This window comes from Diabrotica virgifera, chromosome 2 (assembly GCF_917563875.1).
Source record: "Diabrotica virgifera virgifera chromosome 2, PGI_DIABVI_V3a".
NCBI classification, from domain to species: Eukaryota; Metazoa; Arthropoda; class Insecta; order Coleoptera; family Chrysomelidae; genus Diabrotica; species Diabrotica virgifera.
Window position 1 is genome coordinate 63,579,680 of NC_065444.1, and position 26,436 is coordinate 63,606,115.

Consider the following 26,436-nt stretch of genomic DNA (forward strand, 5'->3'; position numbering starts at 1 on the left):
TACTTCCTATTAAATTTTTGAAATGTTGGAATCTTAAATTCATATGCTTTTACGTAAAAAAATTAACTTCTGATTATAAAAAAAAATCTATCACATAGGTTATTGACTGACCTTTTTTATTCACACACAATGATGTCTCCTCTTGACAAAAACAGCTCCTCCTTGTTGATTATGTTAGGCTACCAATCAAAGCCCTCTCCGTTCTCAGCAAACAATCCAGCAGGATACCAGCAACTATTTCTCCAAAACACAAGCCAGGCTTCCTTTGACCAGGACTCGTTCAATAAACTCCAAATCTCTCTCCTCTCTTTCTCTCAACAATAATCTCCTGAAACCCAAGTATCTTTTTTACTTGGTGTCACAAATAATTTTAATAACGATAATTCTTGTAACTTACTCTCTTGGACTTAACAGAATCAAAGAGGTATTTCTTCTCGATTTGATTTGTCTCTCGTTCCACTTTTCAGCTACTCTACACTTATCAAACACAACCACTAGTACTTGCTTCTGAACTACTCACGAAAACTTTTGACTGCTCCTCTCGGCTGCCGGTAACACAATAATCTTTTCTTTTACAAACTGTCTCAACATTCAAACAAAACTTTCCCCATTCCAAATTGCCAAGCCAATCAGAAACATTTCTCTCTCCACTCTTCCTCTGTTTCATTCGAAAAATCCAGTCATTCTATCAAACAATACTTCTACTCAAAACTTATGACTTTTCGGAAATTATCTAAATATTCCTATCATTAAACAAACATATTTAAAATTCCAATTCTCTTTACCTTTATTTTTCTAAAAACTAATAATTACATCTACCTGTGGTTTGACCTTTCCCGTAAAACAATCGGTTTAAAATACTAATCCTAAATAACTTTCACTCCACTTTTATTTACAAAAATGTTTTTAATATTCTTCATGGAAAAATTCATTAAGGAGAAACCACTTTGCGTTGAAAGCTAACTTCTAATAAATATTTACAAATTAATATACAGGGTGTATCAAATTTATGTGCTTGCGTTATATTAAAAAAAAATAAAATTTTTATTCTATCTTTGATTGATAAATTGAAACACAATAATACTTAAAGGAAAAGTTTCCTGGACTGTCATACAAGTATCAAAGAGGGCATCCTTATTGGATCACAAATAGATAACAATTTCGAAATCTGACATAATGACTTAAAAAAGAGCGTCTTCCTTAAAAATGTGGTTAAAAACTTATTTGAAAACTGTAAAGACGACAACTAAGAAACATGTCATTATATTTTGTGCATGTTGTACTAAACTGTTGTCATTGTAGATACGGATACATGTAAGTAGGGAAACCTGTTTGTATCTGTTATTAATATCAATAATCTATTGAAAACCTACCTATTGGGGCCCTGATTTGAGCTGCACTTTTTTGGTCATTTCCGTACTCAATAATTGATCGATTGCAGATTCGTTCTAGAGCTTTTTTGATATAATGAAATATCCCAATATAATTAATAATATTTACCTCTCTATTAAATTTCCATCAAAAACGAGCAGACGCAATCAGTTATGATTTTTAGATATATGTAATTATAACAATAGAAATAATATATTATATGAATTTACCATATTTCAAAACATACCGATAACATAATTTATAGTTAATCCCTTTATTATCTAATTTAAATAAAAGTGGCCACAAATAATTACATGATATGAATACGCAGGTTCATTAATATTCGTAAGTCAGTAGATAATTACAATAATACATACACTACCAGCCGCATTAAACAAATTATACTAAACGATGGATATTAACCACAACTTTTATTGATATAGAAGAAGCAACAATAAAGTAGTGAATTAAACAAGTTGATAAAACAACAACTGTATGATGAGTCGACAAAAAATCTATATCAGTGTAGGTTGGAACAAAATACAACAACATAGAATCACGTGAAAAGGAGATAATATCTAAATTAGTTAAAAAAAATTTAAAAGCGTGGTAAAGCTCCAACAAGAAAGATTCCTTAATACTCAAACAAAAGAGTAAATGAATTAAAAATGTATAAACATTCTCAATTTCTTTGCAAAACGAAAATGCAGCAGCTGCATAATACTCTGGTTAAAGCTATGGTAAATGGTTAAAGCGGAGAGAAGAGGATATGGGTTTACTGATGAGGGGAAAAAGATCTCCGAAACCGGTATACACTCTTCCTGCACTCTCCGCTTTAACCAGAGTATTATGCAGCTGCTGCATGTTCGTTTTGCAAAGAAATTGAGAATGTTTATACATTTTTAATTCATTTACTCTTTTGTTTGAGTATTAAGGAATCTTTCTTGTTGGAGCTTTACCACGCTGAGTAGATGAGTTGTTGTGAATTATTTAAAGTTCTCTCATCTTAATTTCCTTGGCATCCTGTATGATTTATAAATTTTGAAAATATCAGGAGGTGTAACCAAAGAAAGTATTCCACCTGTTGTCAATCTGGTGGTACGGAGGCGATATTTATTGTCGTTTTCTGCGCTACTTCGATTGATAACTTAGTTTGTTAAACTAACATAAACTAACAAAAATTTAAACCAACTTGGAAAATAAATAACATTTAACTGTCAAAAGAGTAAAACTTGAGTACTTAGGACATGTGATGAGTGGGGGAAATAGTCATTAGTACCTACAACTTGGTACTTACTGTAAACTAGGGACTGCTTTTATTCCTCAAATTATGCAAAGCAAATTTCAAGGAAAGCGAAATGTAGGAAAGCAAAAAGACACAAGACAGGGAATAAAGGGAGTATCCTGGCTTAAGTACTTGAGGTAATGGTTTGAATACAGTAGTACAGAAGAATTAGAGGGGTGGAATTAGAAGATAGAACTTAAAGAAGAAGCCATATGCAAAATATTTAAATATTTCAGAGTTTTTATCTAAAATCAATATATTTTAATATCTTTTCATTAACTTCAGTTTTTAATTTAATCATTTTTATAATACAGATATTTTCAAACCAGATAATATGTACACGATGAAACTAAAAAAAAAACAAAAAAAAACTGTGACAGCGGTGGGATTCGAACCCACGCCCTTTCGGACTGGTGCCTAAAACCAGCGCCTTAGACCGCTCGGCCACGCTGCCGTTGGACTTTATTGATTAAAATACACAAGCACAGAGTAACGCAAGTTTAATTTATTTTGATATGAAATAAATAAAATCTTGATTTGTCTTTTAATATAAATACAGTAAAATCCCTGTTAACCGAAACTGCTGAAAGTTTCAATAATTTCGTCAATAAAAAGTTGTGTACCTAATATTACCATTATAACAAAAAAAATCCCAAAGATAAAATGTGTCCGTTTGATTTCTCTAATGTAATATGGTGTTTATTATAAATAAAATTTTGTAGACGAATACTGTAGGTAAGTAGTAACTCATTCAAAATCCAAAATCATTAGTTATGTTCAGGAAAGTTATATTCCTACACGCAATACCTAATTATTGTGCACATCACATATTTATTACGCAAACAAATGAGAAATGGAGTAATGGTAATTAAAAAAATAAAGGTAAAAAGTTTTCACTGGAAAGCTCGTTTTAGCCCTGCCGATATTATTTATCTACACTGGACATTGTCCAGTGGACAGTGGACAAGCCAAATGTTTATACAGTATGGTGCAAATGTCTGGATAAATTCGATATTTCGTAAACCGGCGACTTTAAAGAAAAATCCCGAAACGGGTCGATTTTTATTTTTAAATTACGATATTTTGGCATATCTTTCATACGAGTGACGTCATCCATATAGACGTGATGACGGAATCGATGATTTTTTAAATGAGACTAGAGGTCGTATGATAGTTCATTTGAAAGGGTGTTCGATTCTATATTCAGTAATATAAATATTGACATAATTAAAAAATAAATAACCACTTTCAATTTCGTTGCAACACGAAACTACAGCCGCATGATTATTCCAGTTCAATCAGAGAGTGCAGCAAGTACCTCTACCGGTTTCGAAACTTATTAGTCTCTCATCAGGAGGCACATATGCTGCTCTCTCTGACCCAACTAGGACAAACCCCGGCGTGCAGTCACGGATTGCAACGAACGAAATGGTAGGGATGCCCTAGCGGCAACTGCTAGCAAAAAACTAAGTTTTCAATCTAATATCACATAAAACAACATCCAAAAATGTTACTCTACATCCTACCAGATTGAAAAACAATGGGAACCTTCTCTGGTAACACCTAAGGGGCTTCTATAATTTGCAAGCCATAACGGATGCTGAGACTAAGGAAGATGGGGGAATTTTACAATTTATAATTCACGTCTCCCATCTGCTCAGCGCGAAATTGAAAGTGGTTATTCATTTTTGATTTACATGTTTACTCTGATTGGAGTACGAAGGGAACCATTCTCGTTGGAATTTTACCGTGCTGAGCAAATGGAACGTGAATTATAAATTGTAAAATTCCCTCATCTTCCTTAGTCTCAGCATCCGTTATGGCTTGCAAATTGTAGAAGCCTCGGAGGTGTTACCAGAGAAGGTTCAAGGTTTTGTTTAGGAGAAGGTTTTGTTTTTTTTTTGGCTTTAAGGTAAAACCCACACAGCCAGATACAAATTTTGTAAATCCATTGTTTTTCAATCTGGTAGGATGTAGAGTAACCTTTTTGGATGTTGTTTTATGTGCTATTAGATTGAAACCTTTTTTTTATTAACATAATTGTTTATACACAGTGTCCAAATTTTTTTTAATTAAATGAATTGACAAAAAAAGAAGAATGCATGTAATTTTTTAATTCAAAATGCATTTTATTGCTCCCAGAAAACAGAAAAAAATATTTATTTGACAAATAAGCATTGGTTTTCGCTTAAATTAAATGTTCAAACTTCCAAGAGGCAGGTGGTTGGCGGGAGCTAGTTTGAATAGTGAATTTAAGTTTACGAAATATCGAATTTATTCCAGACATTTGCACCATACTGCAGATTGTATCTTTGTCTATCATCTGGGTGCCTTGTTCTTTGCCAGGTATTTCTTAGTCTTCTCTTTTCGTTAATCATCTCTCTGACATTTAAGGGGCAGTTTACTTGTTTTTGCTTTGGTGTTGTGGTAGGTGTTGATTCCCATGCAGCTCCTTGGACCAATGTTGTGAAGTACTCCACCGCATCTTCGAGTTCTTGTGCATTCTTTAAGGATATAGCTAGGTTTAGCTTTTCTTCAATTTTATCCCGGAATAGATCCCAATTAGTTTTGTTATTGCATAAGGTTATTGGTTTTTCTTTTAGTACTACCGAAGAGTTAATTGTAGCAATTACTGGTGTATGATCAGAGGCAATATCAAAATTTGACTGTATGTCTAGGTATCCTTGTGCAAAACCTTTTGTAATGAAGAAATCTAGGCAGTCAGGTATTTTTCGATGATCTGTTGGCCAGTAGGTTGGTCGATATGTAGATAGATGGTCTAGTTTTAATTCCTGTTTTACTTGATGGAGTATTCTGCCTCTACCGGGTGCTGTAAGACGAGATCCCCAGCTGGTATGTTTAGCATTGTAGTCACCCCCTGCTAGGAATCTATTGCCAAGACTTTTGAAGAGGTTGGTGAATGCTTCTTTGTTAGGTGGATAATTAGGAGGGCAGTAGGCAGCTGAAACCGCTATTGACCCTATCCAATCCTCTATGACTAAGCTGACTGCTTGGAGGTATGTTTCTTCTACTTTGTTAGCCAAATGGTGTTTAATGCCATCCTTTATTAGGACCATGGCTCCTGCTCTTGCTAGTCTAACAGCATCGGGGTGCTCTGCATTATAACTGGTATATCCATGTATTTTGAAACTAGTGTTAGAAGTTAGGTGGGATTCTGAAATTAGCATTATATCTATTTTATGAGACTCTAAAAATACCTGCAATTCATTTTTATGGTTCAATACACCATTAGCATTCCAGAGAGCAATTTTGAATAACTGTGCCATCTATACTCTAGTTTCCCTGTCTTGTTTTACCTGCAATCTTAGGTTTTTAACCTCTAGTATTAAGTCGTTGATTGAAGAATTTATTTTTTTAAATTATCATTACTCCATTTCTCATTTGTTTGCGTAAAAGCTATGTGATGTGCACAATAATTATATGATTATTGCGTGTATGAATATAACTTTCATGAACATAACTAATGATTTTGATTTTGAATGAGTTACTACAGTATTCGTCTACAAAATGTTATTTATAAACACCATATTACATTAACAAGAGAAATCAAACTGACACATATTTTATTTTTGGATTTTTTTTATAATGGTGATACAGCTTTTTATTGACAAAAATATTGAAACTTTCAGTCGTTTCGTTTAACGGGGGTTTTACTGTATTTATATTAAAAGACGAATTAATATTTTATTTATTTTATATGTATCAAACAACTTTCGTTATTCTGTCGTAAGTCGTCGGTTAACGAAATATCGAATTTATTCCAGACATTTGCATCATACTGTATATCTGATACTTCAAACCTTGAAAGTCTCTTATGTCTGGTCCACTTACAGTGGAGGATCCAGGGAGGTGTCACGTGGGTCATGACCCCCCCCCCCCCCCCGAGACGAAAATAAATATCAATTCAATAATCCTATAAGAAAATGAGGATATTTAACAAAATAATTAGGAAAATAAACAGCTGGCCCACAAATCATCTACAAAACGAACTTCCGAGAACGGTTAACAAAGTGATCGATTCTTTTCTTAACGTTAAATAGGAAAAAAGCCCTTCTCAGATCAAACGAATGAATTCAATCAACAAATAAATAAAAAAAGTTAGCCATCATTTGGTGGCGTAATCCCGCCGAAAGCTTTCGCTGAACTGTTGTTGGTGAATTACGTTTCATCAATCGGCAGCGTGATTTTCTACACTCAAAAAACATGTTTTGGTCAATTATAATAAAGAAAAAAGATTAGAAATGTAAATGAACTAAAAAATGGTAGAGCTGCAGGGCCAGAAAATATTCCTACCGAATGAATAAAATGTGGCACAGATAAACTCTTTCAAGCACTTACTTGGTATATGAACAAATATATAAACGGTGTCACACCACCCAGTTTATGGAAAGTAGCTTATATTTCTTCCATTCATAACAAAGGAAATAAGTTGGATTGCTCAAATTACAGAGGAATATCGGTAACTAGTACAATAAGCCGGGTGTACGGGCGCATTCTTAAAAATCTCATTGAGATGGAGTATAAGTAACAAGAAGGAGAAGAACAGGCTGGTTTCGGCGCTGGAAGGACTTGCACAGATAATGTCTTCTGTCTAAAACTATTAATTGAAAACAAATCATCAACCAATCAAGAGACCCATCTCATGTTTGTTGACCTCCGTAAAGCATATGACAGCGTTTCTGTGTCTAAATTGTGGAAATCACTACAAGAAACTAACATCAGCTACACTCTAATCAAAGCCTTAAAAAATCTATATGAAAATTCTACATCACAAGTAAAAATTGGCAACACACTATCTAAAAATTTCATCGTTAACAAGGGTCTGCGCCAGGGCTGCTGTATTTCACAAACTTTGTTCAAGATATATGTTGCAAAAGCACTAAACCAGTGGAAACGTAAATGCCACGGTATGGGTATAGACCTCGGAGAAGTTGGTTTATATACCTTACAATTTGCTGATGAGTAGTCATCATAGCTAATGATAAAGACGATCTACAGTATATAGCAAGAAAACCAAAGAATGAATATGAACAGTGGGGCTTGGAAATTAATATGGAAAAATCTAAATACCTACCCATAGGAGCTGAGTTATCCAATATCGAACTAGAGGATAATGAAGAAATCACATCCTGTAGTGAATACACGTACCTGGGAGTAATCTTCGATAGAACGGGAAAAGACGATGAGGAAATAAAGAAAAGGGTAACACAAGCTAGAAGAACAACTGGCTGCCTAAATGGAATACTTTGGAGCTCCGAAATAGGAATACAGCGAAAATACAATATCTATGAAACACTTATTAAAAGCAGCCTACTTTACGGAGCAGGATCTTGGAGAATAACCGAGAACAACAGGAAAAAATTAGAAGCTGTAGAAATGGATGTGTTTAGAAGATCGTTAGATATATCCCGTAGGGAAAGAGTTCGAAATGAGGAAGTAAGACGACGAATTGGAATAGATGGTTACTTAACAACAGACATTGAGAGAAAACAGTTGATTTGGTATGGTCATGTTCAAAAAATGGAAGATACAAGATTGCCCAAAAAGATTATGCAGTGGGTACCACCAAACCGTAAAAAACGAGGATGACCCAAAAAGACATGGAAAGAAGGGGTAACCAAAGCAATGAGTACAAGGGATCTTAGAGATGGCCAATGGGATGATAGAAGGACGTGGAAGTTAGGCATCGGACAACGTCGAAAGACGTTCTAAAACCGATACATACATACAAAAAGATTCTTCTTCTTCTTCAAGTGCCATCTTCGTTCCGAAGGTTGGCGATCATCAGGGCTATACGTATTTTCGAAACTGCTGACCGAAACAATTCGTTGTTGCTACAGCTATACCATTCCCGTAGATTCTTTAGCCAGGAGTTTCGTCTTCTTCCTATGGACCTTTTTTCTGCTATCTTCCCCTGCATAATTATTCGAAGCAGTTCATATCTTTCGCCTCTTGTAATGTGTCCCAAATATTGCAGTTTTCGTTTTTGATCGTAAATATGACTTCCTTTTCTTTATTCATTCTTCTCAAGACCTCGACGTTTGTGACTCTCTCCGTCCATGATATTCTCAAGATCCTGCGATACATCCACAGTTCAAATGCCTCCAACTTTTTGATATCAATCTTTTTCAGCGTCCATGACTCCATTCTGTAGAACAGCACAGAAAGTACGTAACATCTCATCAGGCGAAATTTCATTTCAAGGCTCAAATCTCTTCCACAGAACACTCTCTTCATTTTAGTGAATATGGATCTGGCTTTTTCTATTCTTATTTTGATTTCTGCTGAGCTATCGTTGTCTTCATTTACAAAAGTGCCTAAATATTTGTATTTGCTAACTCGATCGATAATTTCATTGTGTAAATATAGATTTTGGACATTTCGTGTTGATTTCGATATTACCATAAATTTTTTTTATGTTCAAAGATAGTCCATATTCTTCGCTGCAGTCTGCTATCTTATTCACCAATGTCTGTAGCTCTTCAAGTGTTTCTGCGATCAGAACGGTGTCGTCGGCAAATCTCAGATTGTTTAATCTAACACCATTTATTTTAATACCTATGGATTGCTCAGAGAGTGTTCTATTCATTACGTCTTCGGAATAGAGATTAAACAGGGTTGGTGACAGTATACACCCTTGTCTCACACCTCGCTTTATTCCAATTTCTTCAGTGGTATTATTCCCTACTCTCACTACTGCTTTCTGATTGTAGTACATATTTGCTATTAGTCGGATGTCTCGTTTATCTAAATTCTTTTCTGCCAGGAGTCTGATTAGATGATCATGCCGCACTTTATCAAAGGCCTTGTTATAATCTATGAAACACATGAATACATCTTGATTTATGTCAAGACATCTTTGAGACATAACGTTCAGTGCAAACAACGCCTCTCTTGTTCCGAGTCCATTTCGGAATCCAAACTGGGTATCATTGATGTCCATTTCCAGTTTTCTGTGTACTCTAGTGTGTATAATTTTCAGGAATATTTTCAGTACATGGCTCATCAAACTGATTGTACGGTAATCACTACATTGTTTGGCATGCATCTTTTTTGGTATAATAACAAAGGTGGATAAAAGCCATTCTTGTGGTATTTTTCTTGATGTATAAATGCTATTAAAAAGTTCAACTAAAATGTGGATCGAGTCTTCTTCTATCAGTTTAAGGATTTCCGTTGGTATTTCATGTGGACCTGGGGCTTTACCGTTTTTCATTCTTTTTAGTGCGTTATTCTTCTATAGTCCTCTTCCGTTATTTCTGGACCTTCGTCTCCTTGTATGTTACTTAGTTCAGACTGTTGTCTATCACCTGCAAAGAGTTCTTCAACATAGAGATTAGAAATCTTTAATAGGTATGAGGAATTATGTGGCAAGTTTTATTGGCTGACAAATTCTCCAAAGAAAGTTTCGTACTATCATCCTGACTTCCTACTATTGATACTTTTACCTGGAAAAACTCCTCGCGTACATGAGAATAAATTATTCAAATTTATATCCATCACATTCCGTTGCGAATTGTAGGTAACATTATTGTATGAAGTCTAAGATATGTGTATTTAAGGAAAGATATTGTAGGCTTTCTCATGTTCACTATTTATCGGCCTGTGTCTTTATAAATTTGTAAAAAGCTCAGGCAACAGATAGTTACCAAGGATTCTGCACTCCGACTTATGGAAAATTTTCTCTGTGTCTATATATGTATTTAGTCTTGAATCATTGTAATTTTCAAAAAATATTATTCCGATATAATCACAATCTGTGTTTTTTCTTATCACACGAGGTCCCGAATTTTATTATCGTACGTAGAAGGTTGGCTTGGTATTAACCTATTTGATAAGCTGGTTTTGGACTTTACAATATTTATTATTTTCTAATTGATAATCGTTCAAAGATTCACAACTTTCAGATCAATGGAATGGTAAATGGTAGACGACAGTGACTACTTTTCAAGATATCCAGTTCAAACAAATTCAATGACGCCTTAATCACCTGCGATTCACTCAATCCAGGATCTGTTTCAAATACATAGAGGTGTAAACTATAAAATCTATATCTAATGAGTTCATAATAATAACAAGCCATTTTTAATCCTCAAAACTAAACCACCAACTCTATGATATGGACCTTAGAAACATAGTTAAATTAAACATGGATCATCCATGTTTAATTTCACATTTTATTTCTATGTTCCTATGACGGATTAATTGTAAAGGGTTTTTAACCAAATATTTTTTACTTTGGTGGTTAGCATGTTAGATTCACGTAAACATTGATGATCGGTCATCCGATCGAAAACTAGTTCTGTTCTGTGATGTAGCCCTGTATAGGGATTTTAACAAATATACCTTTTATAAAGGATTTTATGGTTTTTTTAATACTTTTTGAAGATATTCTTCTTTAGGCGCGATTAGATTGAGGGTAAAATTGTACATAAATCTGCGCGCCTGCGCACACAGACAGTATGTAGTTGCTTGCTAATCTTTCAAGATAGGTGTTTATGTATCTGTATCCGTGCAAATAAGTCATTAAAAGAATATATTAGTGTTTTTAGTAAATGTATTATTTATTATAATTCTTGTGTTTTTGGATTTGTGTTTCTCTGTAGTAAAATAATAAAATATTTACACTATTTGTCGCCGTGTTGTGTAATTATATCCGAAACTTACTTGTCAATTAGAAGGACCTCGCTGGTGTAGTTGCTAGGGCGTTAGCTCCGAGATTGGAATGACGCGGGTTCGAATCCTGGGCGATTCATATTTTTTTTTGGTTGTTTTAATAAAAAAAATTTGAAAGTGGTAGATAAGAAAGTTAGTTTAATTTTTAAATAAAATACAAATAACCTGTTAAGTATATTTACTTCGTTGAAATTACCTATATAATAGAAGAATATCTTCTTACGTGCGTACAAAGTACACACACATTCTTTTTTCTACACATTAAGTTATTAAGCTGTTATATCACATATTATTATAAGCTATTTCAATGATGCAACCCCAACCTGGAGGGCCAGGAAATTTATCTTAAGGCTTTCATCCTTTAGATTGACTGTCTATCTGGACTTTGAAAATCAATTTTCCCATTTTTGATTCTTCTGCCTTCAGGATTATTGGAAGTAAGGACTTCCTGTATTCTTTCTACCGTTGGCCGTCTTCACCTGTTCCCTAGGCATGGGCCCTTACAAGGTACTATTATTCGGGCCAGATGAACCCTGGTTTTTAAAGAGGTTGTTACTCCTTCTTCTCCTACTTCTCCATCACTTGTTTGATGAAGCTACAGGCTTAGGACTGGCATAGCGGAGTTATAACATGTCTAAACGGAGTTCTGTGGAGTAAAGAAATATCAAAGAAAAGAAAATGATATCTTATATATATAGAAGATCATGGTTAAACTAGCCTACTGAATGGAGCCGAGACATGGAGAATAACCGAGAAATATAAGAAAAAGGTCGAAGCCACGGAAATGGATGCCATCGGAAGATCGATGAGAATATCAAAAGCCGCAAGAATAAAGAATGAAGTAATAAAACAACAAATGGGTATAGAGGGCACTATAGTTGAGGATTGAGAATATTGAGAGGAAACAGCTCATATGGTATGGGCATGTGAGCCAAATTGGTGACGAAAGATTCCCTAAAAAAAACTATGATGTGGAAACCCCCAGAGAAGAAAAAACGAGGAAGACCACCACAATGCTGGAATCTGGGAGTAAGAGAAGCGATTAGCACTCGAGATCTACATGAAGAACTAACTCAGGACAGAATACAGTAGCACATTTTATAAAACGCAATAATTTTTAGTTTATAATTTTGTAATTGTATCTACACATAAATTTTTATTGTATTGTATCTTTAATATCAGCTAAAAACCTTTCGTGGTTGATCGGGCATTGTGTAAATAAAAGAAAACTTACAAAATGTTATTCGTCGTTATGAACTGAACTATGAACCGAAACCGAGGTTCATATTTGAAAGAATTGCTAGCGATTTTATTGCTATAACAAACGATTTAAACTTCCCAAATCGCTCGATAGCGTTCTATTCTCAAATATTTTTATCAGTGTTATCTGTAGTTAATAGGCTCCGCATTTTCCTTTGTCTGAGTTGGGGCTTAAACATGGCTTTAACTTGTGTTTTATTTGGTACTTCCAATTCTCCCATTTTACTTTATTTCGCTCGTTTGGGGATTTGCGGGGATTAGCAAATACTGTTTTCATGTATGTTGGTGACAGCGGAGAAATATACAAACGTGAGCGATTACGTCGGTTTCATTTATTCGATATTATTAGGTTAAACTTCTGTGATAGGCATCGAAACTAATGAAATTGTGGTTGGTTGATGTGGTGTATAAGGATCCATTAAAATTATATTAGATCGAGCTAATTAGCTTCAGTTAATTTAATATACGCCTACTTAGAATGAATGAAGATCAAAAGTGGGTTAGAGAGTTATAGAGAGAAAGTTAAAAATAAAGTTTAGAGAAAAACGAATAAAATCCTTTATAAAAGGTATATTTGTTAAAATCCCTAAAAAGGGCTACATCACAGAACTAGTTTTCGATCGGATGACCGATCATCATCAGTGCTTACCTAAAATGTGTATAACCTGATATGATAATGCAAAGTTTTTAAAATTTCGACTTCTTCTTAACGTGCCCTATTAAGTCCCCTTGACGTTGGCGATTAACATGGCGAAACTGTCTCTGTCTCGAGCTATTCTAAATAGTTGTTCTGCTTCCTTTATTCCTGTCCACTCTCGGATATTCTTCAACCAAGAGGCCTGCTTTCTACCAATTCCTTTGCGTCCTTCGATTTTACCCTTAATAAGTTGAAGAATATTATACCGGTCTCCCCTTACTACGTGTCTAAAATAGGCCATCTTTCTATATTTTATGTTATTAAGCAGCTCGCGGGCAGCATTTTCTCTCTTAAGGACTGCCACATTTGTCAGCATAGCCGTCCATGGTATTTTCAGTGTTCAGTTTTCAGCACAGACGTGCAGCCACATTTCAAAGGCCTCCAAACGATTAATGGTGGATATTTTTAATGTCCATGCTTCGACACCATACAAGAGGACTGACCAAATGTAACATTTAATCATGCGCTTTTGAAGTTGAAGTTGCAAGTTATCATTACAGAAGAATGACCTCATTTTTTAAAATGTCGTGCGGGCTATCTCGATTCTACATTTTATCTCTTTATCTGGATCTAGTTGTTCAGTAATATGGCAATCAAGGTATTTAAAACTGGGTACTCTTTGAATTATATGACCATCAACATATAACCGTTAATCTTGATGGGCCAAACGGCTAAATACCATGTATTTTGTTTTTGACCAGTTTATGTTTGGGCTAAACTCTCTTCATACTGTGTCAATGGCATTTTAAAGGTGTTGTAATCCATTCATATCATCACTTAAAATAACTGTATCGTCTGCATATCTGATTGTATTTATCAGAATTCCATTAACTTTCACACCCCATTCCAAATTATGCAGCGCTTCCTTAAATATTCTATCTGAATATAAATTGAATAACAGTGGGGACAGTAAACAACCCTGTCTGACACCTCTTTGTATTTTGCATATTTCTGTTGATTTTCCATTTATGCAAGCTGTCGCTGTTTGACGCCAGTATAATTTTTCTATGATTCGTACATCTTGACTATCAACTCCTTTATCCTTTAATATTTTAATTAATTTGTTATGTTGTACTCGATCAAAGGCCTTCTGATAGTCAATAAATACAGCAAATACTCTTTTCTTTGATCTCGGCATTTCTGCAATAATACATTTATCGCAAAGAGTGCGCCCGGGTTCCCAGTCCATTTCTAAAGCCAAATTGTGTTTCATCCTGGTCTTCTTCACATTTATCTCTGATTCTACTGTGGATGACGTAGAAAGATTTTCAAAGTGTGGCTCGTAAGGCTTATCATTCTATAATCGCTACAGTTTTTCGGACATTGTTTTTTTGGTAGGGTTATGAATTCGGACTTTAACCAATCTTCAGGGATATGACCAGTCGAATAAACATCATTGAAAAGTTTGACTAGTATTCCAATGTTTTCCTCATTTACGAGCTTTAACATTTCTGTAGGTATGTTGTCAGGACCAACGGCTTTCTTGTTTTTTGCCAATTTTATAGCATGTAGTATTTCTGATTTTAGTATTTCTGGTCCTTTACGTTCATCTAAAGTTTCCAGTTCTTCGGGTCTATCATCATTATACAGTTCATTTATATAATTATACCAGGTAGTTCGAATTTCGTGTTCGTCTATTATCATTTTTCCCGACAAATCGGTTATAGTATGTGGAGTTTTCTTATGATAAAGACCAAAATTTTGACTACGGTTTTAAAAAGTGTTAGGTTATACTCACGTGAATCTTACATGCTAACCACCAAAATACAAAAATATGTGGGTAAAACCCTTTACAATTGATCCGTCATGGGAACATAGATGAATAATGTGAACTTAAACATGTATGTCTAAAATGTCCAATGTATTATGCTCTAGGTACCGTTGAGCTCGATATTGACTTGTTCACATGTTGACTATATGGTAGCAAGTGGCAGTGACAGCGGAAATTCCGAACGATGACATGACAGAAATGACAGTTCCACAGGAAGTTGAAAATTTCCCTGTTAGTTATGTAGAATCTATTGTAAAGCTTGTTAAATTGAGAACAAATAGTAACAAGTTGATTTCAAGTTATCGATTTTATTTGGTAGTTGTGGGGGTTTGTGTAAGTTCAAGGAAAGATCACAGTAGGGATGACAGAAGTGTAAAAATGTCTCAGTAATCTAGGGGGGATATATAAAACAAGCTCAGACTTAGGCGACTATTTCCCAAGGACCCCCCGGACTACCCCCTTTTATTCGTTTTTGTAATATATGGTATACAGCCAACTACAGGAAAACTTTTTTCCTCGTGGATTTTTATAAGTTTAGAGCTTTTGATGATCAATAGTTTTATGGTATATTATAATAATATATGGTTCATTTATTTAATCATGGTTGGTTGAAGTTTTCGGATAGGGTTTCACCATGTTCCTTAAGGTTATCTACTAACATTTAGAATGTAGATTGAATTATAATTACAACCATTGTTTGGTTCTGGGGCTAGTTATCAAGTATACGAGTTCTCTGATGATGGACTGATAGGTCCGAAAACGTTCGTTCTGAACACATTTTATGCAATCCATTGGGATTTTTTAGGATTTTATTAAATAATTATACCTAATACTTAGAAGTTGTTTTACTTCGACGTTAGAGTTTACTTAACTATATGGTATACGGCCAACCTAGGGAACTATCACTTTTTAGTTTAAATAATTATTTTTTTAAAATCATCCCTGAAGGGCAGAAACTATTAGTCCCGTTTCACTATATGCTCCGGTCAACTTACACATCCGAGGTTACAAAAATTACCATCAAGCTGAAAATTGGCAGGATTGTTCAAAATACCATCATAAATGAAATCTTAAAAGTCCTCATAAATCCGACCCGAGCTAAAAAAATTACGCGGGGTCAAAGGTCACCAAATATAGTTTTTAGCGATTTTCAGCGAAACGGTAAGTTTAATCATAAAATTAGTTCTAACAAAAAATGTAGATTAGATAATTATCTATAAAAAAAGTCTTATTACTTTTTTTCCTAAGAGCCACCGTTTTTCAGAAACAACGATTCAAAAAGTTGTAATCGTCATAATATGCGCACACGTTTCCACATCACCTTTGAGGTAGTCTTAGCGCGTTTTTTAACGTGCTTTCCCCAGTAGGCCTATTCCTCGGATCTGTTATGATTCTGTTTAATTTGAAGTTATTGAATAATTGGTATTGGCAAGGGTTAAAAATGATAAAAGTTATAAAAAGCGGTATAAATTAAAAAAAAAAAGGGAAATTTATCCAGCTGGTTCATAATTTTCTAATACTTCTGCTTCCTCTTCTCCTTGTTCTTCTTCTTCTTCCTTACCTCCCAGTTCTTCTTCTTGTTATTTTTGTTCTTCTTCTTCTTGTTCATCCTGGGTGCAAGTAAATTGCTCCAATAATGACACATCGCATGGTTCCTCAATAGAATCAAATGAATCCTCAATTGTTGGTGATTCAACATTGGAGCACGACCGGTTTTGACAATTAGTGCATGCTACCGAACAAAACAGTCCAACTTTTTTGCAACCACATTTAGCGCTACATTCCTTTTTACAGTTGCAAAAAATTGTGTTCAGGAGTTTTTCCGGCGGAGGTGTGAGTAAAGTTTGAATTGGTTCTAATGAACTGTCGACTAATTTCCATCCCCAGTCTTTTGGATCTAGCTGATAACCAAGCCACACTTGAACTTGGTAATATACCCGAAAAAGATGTTGATGAGCAGCCGCTGAGGTTAGAGGAAGACAAGTTAATTGCACTTGTTTTTTATTTCGAGTATTTTTAAAGAAACATGCATATCGAAACTTATCTAAGCAAGTAGTTTTTTTAGGCGCTCCATACATAGAGAGAAGAAAGCTAATTCCGTTGGAAATAACTTCTTTTGGAGTTGAATTAGTTTTTTTTTAAACTTCAGCACATTCAACTAATATAGGTTTAACACGTATTTTCTCGTACAACGGCAACAATTTCGCCTTCACTTAAAATTTTAGCACAAATAAAACAATATTTTGACATTTTTGTTATAACAATGAAAATAACACGAAATAGGTTAAAAAATATAGGTTTAACACGTATTTTCACTCCAGCGTAGTACTCAAGACTAATTAATACCTCGAGGATGTCATCTACCTGAAGGATTTCGCCACCTAGGAAGATAAAGGTGTAGTGTGCATAATAGTAAACAATAGCTATTTGTATAACAAGGGAGGAAAGTGCTACTTTTCCTCCCGAGAATGAAGTTTACTGCCCGACGCGTAGCGGAGGCCAGTAATCATTCAAGGGAGGAAAAGGCACTTTACTCCCATGTTATACATATGGTTTTTCCACCTTCCTTAAATTAATAACAAGTCATTTTTCATTTTTACTTAATTTATTCATGTAACTAACCAACAAAATTTATTAAAACTAAAACTAACAAGTAGGTACAATATAACTGTCAACTGTCAAATATAAGTCAAATTATTAATGTAAACATTGTTAAATCAAAATAACAATTTACTGTTTTTTTACCATTCTGCAAAATACAGGGTGTTTTATAAATAAACGTTAAAATGTATAGATACTTACGTAATAGAAAATAGATATTGTACAGGGCGTCACTAAGTTATATTTCATGAATGAAATACCATGATGTCACTTTTACTTTTCCTCCCTAGGGAGGAAAAGTACAACTTTGCTCCCTAGAATCAGGTCCGGAAAAGTATACTTTCGGTAGAGGTAGGTGGAAAACTAAATTTACATTTAGTTTAGATTACAATTGTAATCGTCATAATAATTATGTATTAGTACACCACGTATATACATCACTGAAGCTGTAATACAAGTAAACATAATATTGTATATAACTCTTTCAACTCTTTGAATCGTTGTATCTCAAAAACGGTGGCTCTTACGAAAAAAAGTATTAAAATATTTTTTATAGATAATTATCTAATCTACATTTTTTCTTAGAACTAATTTTATGATAAAACTTATCGTTTCGCTGAAAATCGGTAAAAACCATATTTGGTGACCTCTGACCCCGCATAAAGTTTTTAGCTCGGGTCGGATTTATGAGGGCTTTTTAGATTTCATTTATGATGGTATTTTAATCCTGTCAATTTTCAGCTTGATGGTAATTATTGAAACCTCACTCCTATTTTTGAGTCTGACTATACCGGCCTAATATTCCTTAGTTAGACTTTACATTAGCCCAAGATTGCGAAGAATGCAGAGATGCGCAGAAGATACAAAACGTAGTGCATGTTTCATTGGAAGAGTCATCATTAGAGTCATCAGAAGATCTTTTATTATTAGTCAAGATTTATTAATATCTGATCAAAGACTTAGACTTGATCAGACAAATGTTGTGTACCTACATACTTATAAATTCTCCTTTCATTGGGATCTCGTTTTCTCACATACATTTTTCCATTCTTCAGATAAAAACTTTTCAAAAGATTCATCGTATAGTGCCATCACATAATTTGAACATTCCTACTTCTTTCACTCCTTTGTGGGTTTTGTTGTCTTTTCGATCTATACCTATAGGTACGAGCACTGAGCAGATTACTCGCGTCCGTATGTATAGTAAATGTGAAGCAGATTTGAAGAAATACGAACCGATTAAACGAAAATGCTTCTATAAACGAGTTAACAAAAATGTCAAAATAAACTATATCGCAGTTCAAATACTTACCTATAAAAACCGATACTTATTGAGGTCGGCAAAAATCAATGTCAATATTAAGGTCAACGTATATGCTTAAGTAAGCTAGTTTTTATAGCGTAATTAAAAATTTTTTGTTAACGGCAGCGTGGCCGAGCGGTCTAAGGCGCTGGTTTTAGGCACCAGTCCGAAAGGGCGTGGGTTCGAATCCCACCGCTGTCACACTTTTTTTATTTTAAAAATTTCATTTTTGCTTTCTGGTAAGGCCTGTTGTGTATTGTAAATAAATATTGTCTTCGACTTCAAAAGTTATGTTGTCTCGATTTGTGCTTTTTGCTATTTGGGACTAAAAAACTATCCTTGTCTATTAAAAATAGCGTGAATTATAATGTTCATTTTTGAGATATTTGCAAAAAAATATTTCATAAACATGAATTTTTGGTATAAAAGTAACCACCTTTAGGCGCCAATACCTCAAAAAGTATTGACTATACGAAAAATTTTTATAGATCTTTTTGTGCTTATAATTTTTCCATATTATTGAATGCTCACCTTTTTTTTATAAAAAAAAATCCCAGCCTCCACAAGGTGTTTCATCCACCTCTAGGGTAAAAGTGCACATTGGCACCATTGGTATCCAGTTTATATTGGTATCTTTTGCTTCTTGGGCTACTCCATAGCTATAGTTCAAATATCACGTCAATCCAACTCATCCGAAAAAATTGGTAGCAAATTGCCTTAGTGACTACTTATACCAACGAATAAAGACGCCTAAGGCGGCACATACATTGGATCCGTATTTCTCCGATACGATCCGATCCGACGTCGGATTAAAAAATAAACCCATAGTATTAAATGGCGGCGCCTACATTGGATGCGTTATTCTCCGATCCGATCCGATCCGATATCGACCGACGTCGAACTGCATCTCTGCTGTAGCTTCTCCTATCAATCGCCCGATATTGGGCGATTTACGGATCCAATGTATTTGCTGCCTTATATGGTCTATATTCGTTGACTGTACTATAAGGATTAACCGTATTTTAACGGCAGCGTGGCCGAGCGGTCTAAGGCGCTGGTTTTAGGCACCAGTCCGAAAGGGCGTGGGTTCGAATCCCACCGCTGTCAATACTTTTTATTAAATACTTGCTTTTAAAAATGTTACTATAATAACAGGGGTGGCCAAACTGCGGCACGCGAGCCACATGCGGCTCTTTGAAGGATTACTTGTGGCTCTCGATTGTACCCGAGTTATTTTTCAATTTTGTATTAGATATGATTTAAAAAAATTATTATCGTTCTATATGTGTTTCAAAATGTCTTTTAAATTACTGACAACAAACATGAAAGACTTTGTAACAAATTTCATTTCCATACAAGATAAGAATGATGGATACATCGAAAACTGCGCTAACGAACATTACATAAGAGTGGCGCAATGTAAAAGTCAGTAATCAACCGAATCCAGACCTATTTTTGTATAACTCTTGCTACGGATGTTGTAATTTGGATTAGGTACACATTTTAGTCATTTTACTCGACTTAAAAAATTTTTTTACAATAATAAATTAGAAAAACTTAACGAGTAGGTATATAAAAAAGCCGCAAGGAATATTGACCGAACTCCAAAATAGATTTGAAGACTTAAAATATGTTAAATCGTGTCTTCATTTTTTTCTGAATTTATTTGAAATGAATATACATAGTTCATAAGGTGAATCTTTTATTATTACCAATATATGACCCAAACAACATCTGGAGAATTAAAATTAATAGAGACGCAACAAGATCAAGCTCGAAAGTAAAACTATAAGTCGACGCCTAATACCGAATTTTGGAAATTTGTACCAGAATCAAAGTAGGTACCCTAAAAAAGGATGCTTGTCGAATTATTTCCATATTAGGAACAACATACTTGTGTGGACCATTTTATTCCATTTTATAATTCGTGAAATCCTAACACCTATCAGTATTAACTAACCAGCATCTAAAAGAATTACTGAGCAGTACTGCCACATATTAATCAGCAAATTGTAAAGAATTATCAAAAGAAGGAAAAAAAATGTAATTCTTCTTAACGTGCCCTATTAAGTCCCCTTGACGTTGGCGATTAACATGGCGAAACTGTCTTTGTCTCGATCTATTCTAAATAGGTCTTCTGCTTTCTTTATTCCTGCCAACTCCCGGATATTCTTCAACCAAGAGGCCTGCTTTCTACCAATTCCTCTGCGTCCTTCGATTTTACCCATCATAATAAGTTGAACGCAAATATTATACCCGTCTCCCCTTACTACGTGTCCAAAATAGGCCATCTTTCTATATTTGATGTTATCAAGCAGCTCGCGGACAGCATTTGCTCTCTTAAGGACTGCCACATTTTTCAGCATAGCCGTCCATGGTATTTTCAGTATACGTCTGTGCAGCCACATTTCAAAGGCCTCCAAACGATTAATGGTGGATATTTTTAATGTCCATGCTTCGACACCATACAAGAGGACTAACCAAATGTAACATTTAATCATGCGCTTTCGAAGTTGACGTTGCAAGTTATCATTACAGAAGAATGACCTAATTTTTAAAAATGTAATTAAGATTTATTATTTCGTAATTTTATTTCGGTTTTCAGTAAGTAAAAGTTCTGTTAAAAAATTGTAAATATCTTCTTTACATACTTTTTGAAAACGTATTTGATTGCGGCTCGCGAAAAACTTCAACTTGTGAAAAGTGGCTCGGACTATTAAGGAGCTTGGCCACCCCAGTATAATACATCTGATTCCGAAAATTACAATGGTTCTATCAAAATCGCGACAAGTCGAGATCGCTTTTGTGCAGCAGTCAAAATAAATTCATGTTGTAACAACTTATTCAACCTGTGTTTTTTTACTTGTTTAAATGATACGGCGAAAACACAAAGATTGCTGGAAAGAGCAAAAATGAAAGTGTTACGAAAAATAACAAACCAAACTCTAAGAGACAGAGTATGAAGTGAGGCAATACATGTGGACCAAAAGAAGAAAAATAGAATGGAATCAACACATAGAAAGAATGACAGAAAATAGAATAGTACAAATAGCAAGAGACAAATCACCAAATGGAAGAAGATCATTTGGACGACCGAGGAAAAGATGATCAGACAATGTCAATTGAGGCTAAAAACCGAAGTAAAACAGGCATTGAGCCTATTTATAAAATAGGAAGAAGAAGAAGAAAACAGTTTCGGGACTTTTTAACAAAACATCTTATAAATAAACAAAAAACATTCAAAAATGATAAAAGCAACGGCAGCGTGGCCGAGCGGTCTAAGGCGCTGGTTTTAGGCACCAGTCCGAAAGGGCGTGGGTTCGAATCCCACCGCTGTCAAGACTTTTTAATGAATTTTGAAAAAAATTTATTTGAGAAATGTTCTTCTTCTCAAAGTGTTATCTACCCTATTAGGGATGTTCACTAATTTTTAAATATAGTTAAATTCAATAGATTACAAGGTATATAAAAACATAACAATCATAAAACTGTTTAAAAATGTATATTTTTTAAGATAAATGAGTTCATAATGTTGATTTTCTTGGAGGCTAGAAAAACGGTACCTTGCAGCGAGGCTACGGTCTGTGACGTCAGCAGTCGTAACGTCTTTGATCGACGACTAGTTTTGTATACTTATTTACTCAGTGTATTTGAATGTGCGCAGTTTTTTACGTATTTAATTATTAAAAATAAAGCCAAATAAGTGGTGTTTTGTTCCTGGGTGTGTAAATACATCAAAAAACAGTTCTGACAAGATTTTTATTACCGTTCCAGCCAATTTAAAACAGAAAAAGAAATGGTTTGTTGCAGCTAGAACTTAAAATAACTAACTTAAAGAACTAACTTAATAAAATAAACATTATAGAAGTTTTCCAGAGACTTTCGGCCCTTGGTAATAATGTAATTGTTCTTTCTGCATTTACATTTTTCAAAAATACTTATGATTAGCTTTCTCAGGATTCGAAAAAAAAATGAATGAATTTAAATAGCATTGGACCAAGATTTTGCACCTACCCCCTTAAAGAGTAAATGAAAAAGTTTCGGGACCTCAAATTTGTATTCCTTAAACTGGGATATTCCTAAAAACGGGATTCTAATAATACATACAGTAAAAGTAAACCTCGAAATAACTACATGTGGATGTAGGTATGACTTTATATTATATTAAAATCATTAATAATTTAGTGAAAAGATTGGTTGAAATGAAAATGTATAATACCCAAGTTCAAAAATATTTTTTACCTTGGAACAGTTGTCAACTCGAAATACGAAACAACCGAAATAAGATCTAGAGTTGAAAAGGACATAGCAACATTTAACAACATGCATGAGAAATATTTTCACCCATTGCGACATAATATCTCTCTCACTAAAAATGCGGCTGCTAAAATGTTATTATTTCCGGTCTTGCTATATGGCGCAGAGCCCTGGACAATAATGGAAATATTAATGAAAAAGCTAGAGGCATTCGAGATGTGGGTGTACCCACGTATCCTCAAAATATCCTGGGCGACCCACACCAACGTACAGGTATTGCGTCGAATGGGAAAACAAAAAGAAATCTCTTTTACAATTAAGAAACGAAATCATAAATATTTCGGTCATATCATGAGGCATGATAAATATCGTATACTCCAACTGATAACGCAAGGTAAAATAGAGAGCAAACGCGGACCCGGAAGAAAAGACACTCATGACTTAAAAACTTACGCCAATGATTTGGACAAAAATCGATCGAGTTATTCAGAAACGCCTCAAATGAAATTAAAATTGCCATGATGATAGCCAACGTCCACAACGGACAAGGCACATGAAGAAGAATAAAAATATTTTTAATACACCTAACCAAGGTAAAGTAATAACCAGCCAATGTATGTATACAATATGCATGCGTACAATGCATGCATACAACTTTCTCTATTTTTTTTTTGTGGAGTATTAAGCATTTATTTTTTAGCCTAAAGAAGACATGGAAAATTATATGGAATATACACTCAGTTAAGCTGTGGTAGATTTATTTTTTTACAAGATGCCAATAAATCATACACCATTGTTACATCTACACTACAGTCGGTAGTTTATACGAATCGGCTTTCTAAAAACCTTCTTCCATTCTATTTGTTTATTTTTGTAAAACCCAAAATATATCCTTACAAACAGTCTATCCACTTTAAACTAAACAAATTCACTATAAAACTCCACTTTAACCCTGATAAAACAAGAAGAGAACAAAATAAAATGACCTGAAACGTCAAACAGGTAAACAGTAACACTATGAGAATGGCGCGCGCTTGGGGTATGCAACTAGTGACGTCAGGCCAATAGAGAAGCGTTCTTGAAATTTAAAATAATGCTAGATTTCTAATAAAGATTTTTTATAGAAAGGCTTTTTCAATTTTGTTGAAATTTTGGACAATTATTCCTAGGGTGTTTCTTAATCGTTTTACATGTTTGAAATGACTTTTTAATTTTTTGTGAACATCCCTAAAACACGTCTCTGTTTTGAGCTGTTCTTATTAGTTGTTCAAAATTTAGCCCTGTCCATTGTCGGATGTTTCTTGGCCACGATAGTCTTTTCTATTCCTTTCTTTCATACATACTTTCTTACATACAAGTGAAATTGGATAATAGGCTATATTATTAAAATTACCAAATCAAAATCAAAACATAGACCTTTCAACATCAGCAAATTTTCCTTCCCATGATGGATTTCTACTTTTCCATCACTTTTTCTTCTTGTCACTAGGATCGGCAACATTAATTGAAAATTTGTCATAAACTCTTTGTATTTGTGTTTTGCACATGATGTTTCTAAACTATAATAAAATATTTCTTATTTATTATCTTTAAAAATATTTAAAAAAGCAAAAAACAGAATTTGAGTATCTTGTTACATGAGTTTATTTTAATAATGTAATGTATAACCGCTAGACATAAGCGATCTCGACTTACGGAGATTTTGATGGACTATTGTTTGTATTAGGCTATACCGTAATCACATGTTTTATAGTAACATTTTTAAACACGTTTAAATAATAGGTCTGGATCCCGCGTACCAAAAAAAATTTGATTAATATCAAGCTGAAAATTTGTTGTAGTCGGTTCGCTTAACTTAGACACAACTACTGGCTAGTGATTTTAGTAAGTAATTTTGCCAATTTCGTAAAATTGGCAAAAAAAATAATTACTAAAGAGTTAATAAACACTTAATAGTTAGTAATTTTGCCAATTTTGGCAAAATTGGCAAAAAACAAAAAAATTACCTATCTAAAATCACTAGCCAGTTGTGATAATAGCTTAACGGTGTCTAGTCGGACAAACTTTGATGTAGGTATGGGAACACTGGAACAGGGGAAGTTTTAATTGTGGAACAGGTTAAAAATTTGGAACGTGTCATCCTGACAAGTTTATAATTGTGCAGCAGCTTGCTTCTAAGTTTATTTAATAGCAAACTTTATATAATATAAATATGAAAAAATGTTTGCCCGACAAATATGTTGGGCATTTTAATAAGTCCGACACGTAGAACATGTCAAATGACAGGAATTATATTGGTGATAAATAGCAGTCTGATTTTTGCATGAGAGTTTAATAAAAGGGTAACAAATCAATAGGAAGTTCTGTCCGACAAAATACATGGAACGTTTTCGTAGTCTGACGTTCCAAATTTTTAACCTGTTCCACAATTAAAACTTCCCCTGTTCCAGTGTTCCCATACATCAAAGTTTGTCCGACTAGACACCGTTAAGCTATTAACAAACTTTCAGCTTGCTATTAATAAACTTTTTTTGGTAAGCGGCCTTCAGCGCTAATTCAAGCCTATAAAGCAAATATTCATTAAAAATTCTTGACAGCGGTGGGATTCGAACCCACGCCCTTTCGGACTGGTGCCTAAAACCAGCGCCTTAGACCGCTCGGCCACGCTGCCGTTAAAATACGGTTAATCCTTATAGTACAGTCAACGAATATAGACCATATTAGGCGTTTTTATTCGCTGGTATAGTCACTAAGGCAATTTGCTACCATTTTTTTCGGATGAGTTGGATTGACGTGATATTTGAACCATAGCTAGGGAGTAGCCCAAGATGCAAAAGATACCAATGTGGAATGGATACCACTGGTGCCAATGTGCCCTTTTAAGGTGAATAACACACCTTGTGGAGTCTGGGATATTTTTTATAAAAAATATCGTCAGCATTCGATATGGAAAAATTATAAGCACAAAATGTTATATAAGAATTTTTCGTATAGTCAATACTTTTTGAGGTATTGGCGCCTACAGGTGGTTACTTTTATACCAAAAATTCATGCAAATATTCTTTTGCAAATATCTCAAAAATGAACATTATAATTCACGCTATTTTTAATAGACAAGGATAGTTTTTTAGTCGCAAATAGCATAAAGCACAAATCGAGACAACATAACTTTTGAAGTCGAAGACAATATTTAT

The 26,436-nt window shown here is 34.2% G+C and overlaps 1 protein-coding gene and 5 non-coding genes across 6 annotated transcripts in view; 4 read left to right on the top strand and 2 right to left on the bottom strand.

Annotated features, from left to right (window-relative positions):
* LOC114326263 (out at first protein) overlaps positions 1-26,436 on the top strand; it is a 590,880-nt gene that overhangs the window by 298,391 nt on the left and 266,053 nt on the right. The window lies entirely within an intron of this gene.
* On the bottom strand, positions 3,031-3,110 carry Trnal-uag (transfer RNA leucine (anticodon UAG)). Its single transcript has one exon. It is a non-coding gene; the product is annotated as a tRNA-Leu (tRNA).
* Positions 19,107-19,186, top strand: Trnal-uag (transfer RNA leucine (anticodon UAG)). Its single transcript has one exon. It is a non-coding gene; the product is annotated as a tRNA-Leu (tRNA).
* On the top strand, positions 20,013-20,092 carry Trnal-uag (transfer RNA leucine (anticodon UAG)). Its single transcript has one exon. It is a non-coding gene; the product is annotated as a tRNA-Leu (tRNA).
* Positions 22,245-22,324, top strand: Trnal-uag (transfer RNA leucine (anticodon UAG)). Its single transcript has one exon. It is a non-coding gene; the product is annotated as a tRNA-Leu (tRNA).
* On the bottom strand, positions 25,834-25,913 carry Trnal-uag (transfer RNA leucine (anticodon UAG)). The gene has a single exon. It is a non-coding gene; the product is annotated as a tRNA-Leu (tRNA).